Source organism: Miniopterus natalensis, chromosome 9 (genome assembly GCF_054644295.1).
Source record: "Miniopterus natalensis isolate mMinNat1 chromosome 9, mMinNat1.hap1, whole genome shotgun sequence".
NCBI classification, from domain to species: domain Eukaryota; kingdom Metazoa; phylum Chordata; class Mammalia; order Chiroptera; family Miniopteridae; genus Miniopterus; species Miniopterus natalensis.
In genome coordinates this window covers 61,800,837-61,808,569 of record NC_142089.1, presented here as the reverse complement: position 1 = coordinate 61,808,569, position 7,733 = coordinate 61,800,837, and the positions used below count along the sequence as shown (strand labels likewise).

Here is a 7,733-nt window from a genome sequence, read left to right as displayed (position 1 = left end):
AAAAGAACATGTGTGAGGGACATTCTCCTATTAATGGTTCTTAATGCAAATATTTCTTAAAACTATATAATGCTATCTTAGATAAACTATCCGGCTTTAATTGGGAATTCACCCTGTATTACGGTTCTGGGCCTTAAACAAATGTCACATAATGGCATTCATTTATTCAATAAAAATCAATTGAATGCTAAGTGGCAGAAAGTGCTGGTTGTCTATCAGGTTCTGTTTTCCCTTTCTTAATATACAAGTGTCTTAGTTTCACCTGATTGCATAGCCATCCAGATCGGAACTCTGTATCCTAGCTTCTCTTACAGCTTGCAGTGCCTCATGAGTACATTCTGGCCAGAGTTGAGCACAGGGAGGATGCCTCCTAAAAGGCTTGGAACCTTCCCCTTTCCCCTTTCCACTGTGGGAGACCCTTCAATACAAAAGCACTTCTCCAGCCAGTATGTCAGGGAGAAATAAACTCTGACCTCGTAAAAGCCCCTGCATGTTGAAGTCTTTTAATTTTGCCAGCTTAGCCTTTTGGTCAAATAATATAACCTCTTTTGACAAGTATAATACTAATTGCATTTTTGGAGGTCTATTAATTGCCCCCTTTTTTAGGGTAAAATATTAGCACGCATAAATTCCTACTACACACATATATCCTACAGGTAAATTATTTTTAGAATGACATTACCCAAAGCCAACCATCCTAATATTATTACAGTAGGAACAATGTACCTCCAAACTGTCAATGCTCAGATCGCAGGCCTTTTCTCCCTGCTTAGGGTGAACGCTCTTTCCGCAAAAGCCTGTGCTTACAACCACAGCACCTCACTCACAGAAAGGCTATCACCAGAAAGTTCATGCTAAATTTCAGGCTTCCTTACTTGTTATTGGTCTGTTTAGATTCTCTGTTTCTTCCTGTTTCAGACCTAGTAGTTTGAAAGTTTCATTGAATTTATTCATTTTATCCAACTTGTTCAATTTGTTGGTATATAGTTGTGTTCAGTTTCTTTTATGATCCTTTATATTTCTTTGGTATGATTGATAATGTCTTCCCTTTCATTTGTAATTTTATTAATTTGGGTCCACTGTTTTCTTGGTTAGTCTATCTAACGGTTTTTCATTTTTTTTTGTCTTTTAAAGAAGCAGTTCTTAGTTTCATTAATTTTTCCCGTTGTTTTCTCTATTTCATTTATTTCTGCTCTAATCATATTTACTTTCTTCTCCTAACTTTGGGCTTAGTTTGTTCTTTTTATAGTTCCTTTAGGTGTAAAGTTAGAGATTTTTCTATTTTCTTAATGTGTACATTTATAGCTATAACCTTCCCTCTTAGTGCTGCTTTTCCTGCATCCCATAAGTTTTAGTATATTGTATTTTCATTTTCATTTGTCTTAAGATACTTTTTTATTTCTTTTATAAGTTCTTCTTTGATCCATTGGTTACTCAGGAGTACGATGTTTATTTCTATGTGTCTGAGTTTTTCAGTTTTCCTTCTGTAATTGATTTCTGATTGTGGTAGAAAAGATACTTGGAATGATTTCAACATTCTTAAGTTTACTGAGACTTGTTTTATGGCCTAACTTATGATCTGTGCTCGAGAATGTTCCATGTGCCCTTGAGAGGTATATTCTGTGTTGTTGAGAAGTGTATTCTGCTTTTGTTGAATAGAATGTTCATTATATATCTGTTAGTTCAATTTGCCCTATAGTTTTGTTTGAATACACTGTTTCTTTATTGATTCTCTTTTTGGATGAATTTTCCAACCTTGAGAATGGGATACTGAAGTCCATACCTGTTACTGTGTTGCTGTTTGTTTCTCCTTTTATTTCTGTTAGTATTTGATTTAAAAGTTTAGGTGTTTCAATGATGGGTGCATAAATATTTAAAATTGTTATATCTTCTTGATAAATTAACCACTTTATCATTATATACTGAATTTCTTTGTCCCTTTTGACGTTTTTAGCTTAAAGTCTATTTTGTCAAATATTGGTATAGCTACCCCAGCTTTCCTTTGGTACCCTTTGCTTAACGTAACTTTTTTCCATCCTTTCACTCGCAGTCTCTGTGTATCTTTTTTTCTTCTTCAGTATAGTGTTTTACATTTTGGAGGAAAGAATAAGAGGAGAAAAAATAAGGTCCACTGATGATGTCTCTGAAGTTTAAGAGACTGGTACTATAAAAGCAGGATGAGATAGCCAGGCAGATTAGATGGAAAATCTCCAAGATTCTTTTTTCTACTTGATACTCAAATGGAAAAGATATGACACATGTAATTGCCTATCATATGGTTTTCTATAAACCTCAGCTGCCTTTTTAAGCGGGGTTCTCCACAGGCTAAGCTATACCTAGACAGCATCACATCAGCTTTCTCCTGTCAGGAAATGAAACTCACCTAGAAAACCAGGGAAATAAAAATACAGTAAATTTTGGGTAATGCAGTTGGCTCGGTGCAGGGCTTACTGTCTCCCTCCCTTCCCCACTCCACTATGCTAGGGTGGGACTGAGAGTAGAGTTTCCCAAGTGGCTTCCCTGAAGCTTGGCCAGCTTGTCCTAGAAGATTCCATGTGGAGGGCTGTGGGTTGCAACTTTCTAGTGCACAGTCCTCTCTTTTTGGCCATGATAATTGTAAGGAAAGAAGTGAACGTGCATGCTGATTTCATAGGCTATCTTTATGATCCAACAACTTTGCTATGCTCAATATCTTGCAAATCCACATCATCAACAGCTAGGACTTGGTACCCTTCCTGAAGTCCTTCTCAATGTGCAGCAGAGTCAGGAATCACTTTGTAGATGAAGGTGCCTCGCTGGGAGGTCTTTTCTTGTAGGATGTTAAACCTTAACTGAGCTCCAGGGGGCTTCTTCAGTGTGACAATTTGGGGCAAAACGAGGTCAACTCATGTTATACTCTGGGTGGTATACCCCCTCCTGAGGAGAAATCCGTGCTAGGGGATTCTCATAGGCAGGCAGGTAGACCACTAGGTAGTCATCGTAAGGAACCCTGTTGTTCATCTCTGGCAAGGACCCACCAGCAGTCGGTGGCCAGCTGAGGTTCTGCTCACCAACTCAGCCTGAGAAGCGGAATTGCTACGTGTGCCTTAAAGCTCAAGTGAGTATTGCAGGCAGCGGATCATTGGATCTTTTCAATTTTTTAAAATTCATTCAGACATCTACATCTTTTGATTGAATAGTTAAATCCATTTACATTTAACATAATTATTGATAAGTAAGATCTTACAATGATCATTTTATTGATTGACTTCTGCTTTATAGATCCATTGCTCTTTTTTGTCTTCCTGTCTTCGTTTGTGATATGATGACATTTTGTAACGGTATGCTTTGACTCCTTCAGCATAATCTCTGTGTGTAATTAGTATACGTTTTTCCTTTGTGGTTACAATGTTGCTTACATAAAATATATCTTATTTGTAACACCTGTTTTAAGCTGATAATAACTTAGCTTTGACAGAATTTCTAAACTTTAATTAGTTCCACTCCACTCACGGTTTAGGATATTGATCTTACAATTTAAATATTTGTTTTATGTTGTGTATCCAAAAATAAATTATTGTAATTATGGTGATTTTTAATATCTTTGTAACTTTTAAACTAGAGTTTTAAGTGAATTGCATTCCTCTATTACAATATTAGAGGTTCTAACCCTGACTATATATTTACTCGGACCAGTGAATTTTATACTTATAGCTATGATTCTATAATGTTAATTAGCAATCTTTTATTTTTACTTGAAGGGTTTTATCATTTTTTGAAAAGCAAGTCTAGTGGCAATAAACTCCTTCAGCTTTTGTTTGTTCTAAAAAGTCTTTATCTCTCTTTCTTTCTGAAGGGCAGCATTCCCGGGTACTTGACATGTTGCTTGTTGCTACTTTCAAAATACTTTGTCTTTGAGTTTTGACAGTTTAATTAATACTGTGTCTTGGTGTAGCCCTTTTTGAGTTTAACTTACTAGGAATTCTTTAGGGCTAATGATTCTGGATGTTTATTATTCTCGCCACTTGGAAAGTTTTCTGCAACTGTCGCTTTATTTATTTATTTGCAACTATTACTTTAAATATATTTCCTGTCCTTTTTTCTTTCTCTTCTTATTCTGGGATTTCCATAATACATATATTGTTTCCTTTTATGGTATACTACTAGTTCTACATGGGTTCTTTTCCTTTTTTTCATTCTTTTTTTTCTTTTTGTTTCTCTGAGTGGATAAATTTTCATGACCTATCTTCTGATTCACTGGTTCTCTCATCAGATTGGTCAAGTATGCTGCTGAAACTCTTTGCTGATTTCTTCAGTTCAGTCATTGTATTTTTTAGCTCTAGGATTTCTGTTTGTCTTTGATGATTTCTGTTTCTTTGTTGAATTTCTCATTTTGTTTATGCATTGTTTTCTTAATTTCGTCTATTCGTCTCTGTGTTCTTGAAGTTCACTAAAATACTTTATGAGGATTCTCTTGTCAGGTTTCCTAGTTGGGTGGTGCTATGTATTAGCTTCAATGCCCAGGTGGGGTAGTCATACAGTCCCTATGTCTAGTGTGGGTAGCTGTTTGGGGACCTGAAACAGGCAGATCTGTGTACTGAGTTGTTTGGCCAGATAAGCCAAACAACTATTTGCTCTGCAGCTAGGCATGACCACCGGCTTGACTGTCTGCTTACCTGCGAGTGTAAGTGTGTGTGTAGAATGTTCTATTTAGCTTTCTGCATGCTCCGGTTAGGTTTCCTGGTAGGACAGGTCTGAGTGCTGTATTCAGCAGTAGGTAGGGCTACAAATTAGTTTCCTTGCCTGGGTGGGGTCACAGAACAGGTCTAACACTGGCAAGGTCTATTGATTGGGTACAAAATCAGACAGAACTGCACACCAAGCTCCCTTGCCAGATGGGGCCGCTGACTAGACTTTACAGATAGGCAGAATTACTAGCCAGGCTCTCTGCTCAAATACTGCTGAACCATGAAGCTTCCTGGGTGCTCTGGCCAAGTCTCCTGGTCAGGCAGGGATAGGAGCAGCACTCAATAGTAGGCAGGGCTATAAATTAGCTTCCCCATCTAGAAGGCTCCTATTTCTAAGAAAAGAGACTCCCTGGCTGGCTCATTGGTGAAGGTCATGAATCAGGAAAAACTGTGTATTAAGCTCCCTGGCCAGATGGATCATTGGTTTAATATTGTAGAAGGGAAGAGCCACTGGCTAAGCTCTCTGCTCAAGTGCTATTCGCAACACAGCTTCCCAAGTGCTCCAGGTAGGCTTCCTAATTGGGTGGGTATAGGGGTTAAACTCAGCAGTTTGGGGGGCTATGAATTAACTTCCCTGACCAGGTAGGGCAGCAGGACAGGCTGTAAGGCAACAAGACTTGTTTTATGGGATCCCACTCAAACAGAATTGCATATCAAATTCCATGGCCAGATGAGTCTGCCAACTAAGGTCTGCAGAAGAGCAGAGCTGTTGACCAGACTCTCTGCTCAAGTGCTGCTGGGCCACACAATGTCCTGGGTACTCTGTCCAGGTTTCCTGGTTGGACAAGACTGAGAGTGGCTCTCAGTAATGGGCCATGCTATGAATTAGCCTCCCTGCCTTGATGGCATGGCAGCTCAGGCTTCAAGGCCAGCAAGGCTCAGTGTGCGGGGCCTTAAATCAGGCAGAAGTATGTGCTGAGTTACCTGGCCAGAGACGGTCACTGTCCTGGCTCTGCAGACAGGTAGCACTGCCCACTCACTGCTGCTGGGCTACAGAGCTTCTGAGCTTCTGGCAAGTCTTCCTGTCAAGCAGAGCTGGGGGTTACACTCAGCAGTAGGCGGGTCTATGAATAGTGTGTCTGCCTAGAGTGGAAGGGTGTCACAATGGGTTCCAAGGCAAACAAGACTTGCCATTTGTGGTCCCAAACCAGGAAGTGCTGTACACCAAGTTTCCCATCCAGACAGAGCTGTCATCTTGGCTCTAAAGGTGGGAAAAGACGCTGGTTGGATTTCTACTTGGATGCTTCTGTGAGAAGAAACTAAGTCTGCCAAGATTCAAGAGCTAGTTGCTGGATCCAAGCCCTGTCCCTCTTTCCATCACAATCTGACCTCCAGTAAGTAGTCAGGCCAACACATTCTCCCCACAGTCCTTATGAGGTACGTTCTAAATGAGCTTCCCAGGAAGTGACACACAATGCTGAGAAAGCTGGATGTCCACCCTGGGCTCCCTTTTCCCCGTGGGGAAAGCATAGGCTAAAGAAGTCCCTCTCTGGGTGATGCTGTGCCATTACAGTGGTGATGTGGTCAGAGTGCAGTCACGCCTCTTACCTTCTAATGCAGTCTTTCTTGGTCTCTATGTCCCAGGGAAGTCCTTCAGCCTCACCCATGTGTTCTAGGGCTTCACAATGGTGTCTTGCCTATGAATGGTTGTTAGTTAGTCTTTTTGTGAGAGGGACTGAAGTCAGAAAGGACCTTTGTTGTCATCTTGATGCCACTAGAACTTTATTAGTTTGTAAAGATGAAATGTAAGATTAAGGTTGGTGTTGAAGAGAGGTATTCAAAGAGAGACTCAAAAGAAAAGACAGAAATGAAGAGATAAAGATTACTTTCTTTTCAAAGAGTCTATTTAATAATCTCAGACATTTAGAGTTACAAAGGAGGTTTATAATAATAAATTTATTTTTAAGATATTCTCACAATAAGTAAGAAAGGTGAGACAAGAGGGCCCAGAATCAGTGCCTTTCGATTATAGAACTGATATTTTTCAATAATCTCTAAGAGATCCTGGAAAACTTTCTTCCACATTCTTACCTTAGTTTATAAAATTTTATCATTTTCCCTTAGACCCTTCACATAGGGAGCAAAATCCTAAAACTCTAGCATGCACACACTTTATCTTATTTAGAACACTGGTCTCTAGAAACTCATTTTAGATTGTATCACATACACACAGAGACACATACACACACAGGCTGGTTTTCCCAAGATTGGGAGTATCTTGGTAGGACCTTAGCTTCTCTTGGCCTGACATGAAACATTGCTTTCTAGCATATTTAACTGTCTTTTGCTCCCCTGTAACTATTTCAATTAGTAAAAGAACACATAAATTTTCCCAAGTTTATGTCTATTCAGAGTTTGTAATCCTTTGTATATTGTACCTAATGCCATTGATCTTTTTTTTACTTTTTACAGAGTTCAAGGGTCTGACCAATAACTGGCCTAAAAATTCCTGGTGTCACAGAAATTAAACACAGACACAGACACACACAGACACGCGCACACACACATACACACGCACACGCTCAGCCAAGCACATGTTGAGTTTACTTGCAAGAGCTTAGGTCTTCAAGTCACCCAGACCCCAGGAGCCCTAGACCTGCTGAGTGCTGCTCTGGCTGCCTTCCTGTTCCATATTCAAATAACCATGCACTCCCAGCAGAAGAGTGAAACACATAGGAATCTCCCACATCATGTCAGACTCAAACATCTAAGAACATTGCTTGGAAAAATAAACAAAACAAAACTCGCCCCCTTTGCTTCTGTTCCCTTTCTATAAAATCTAATAACCACTTGCTGTCTTATGAGACAAGATAATTGAGGGATGGCTCTTTACAATCTCTGGCAGAGTAAGACCAACCCAACGAGAGACTAGAATCAATACTAGATTAGACCGTAACGCCACAGCACTCAGGTGTTGAGAGAACACTGATGAGACCCTTGCACACTTTCAAATGGCCTTGGATTGTGGTAACACTCAATAATCAATCTCCTCACCTACACCCCCAC

General features: G+C 39.7%; 1 pseudogene; it reads right to left on the bottom strand.

Moving 5' to 3' along the window:
* Positions 1-2,580: 2,580 nt before the first annotated feature.
* Positions 2,581-3,066, bottom strand: LOC107533699 (PDZ domain-containing protein 11 pseudogene; annotated as a pseudogene).
* Positions 3,067-7,733: the final 4,667 nt, after the last annotated feature.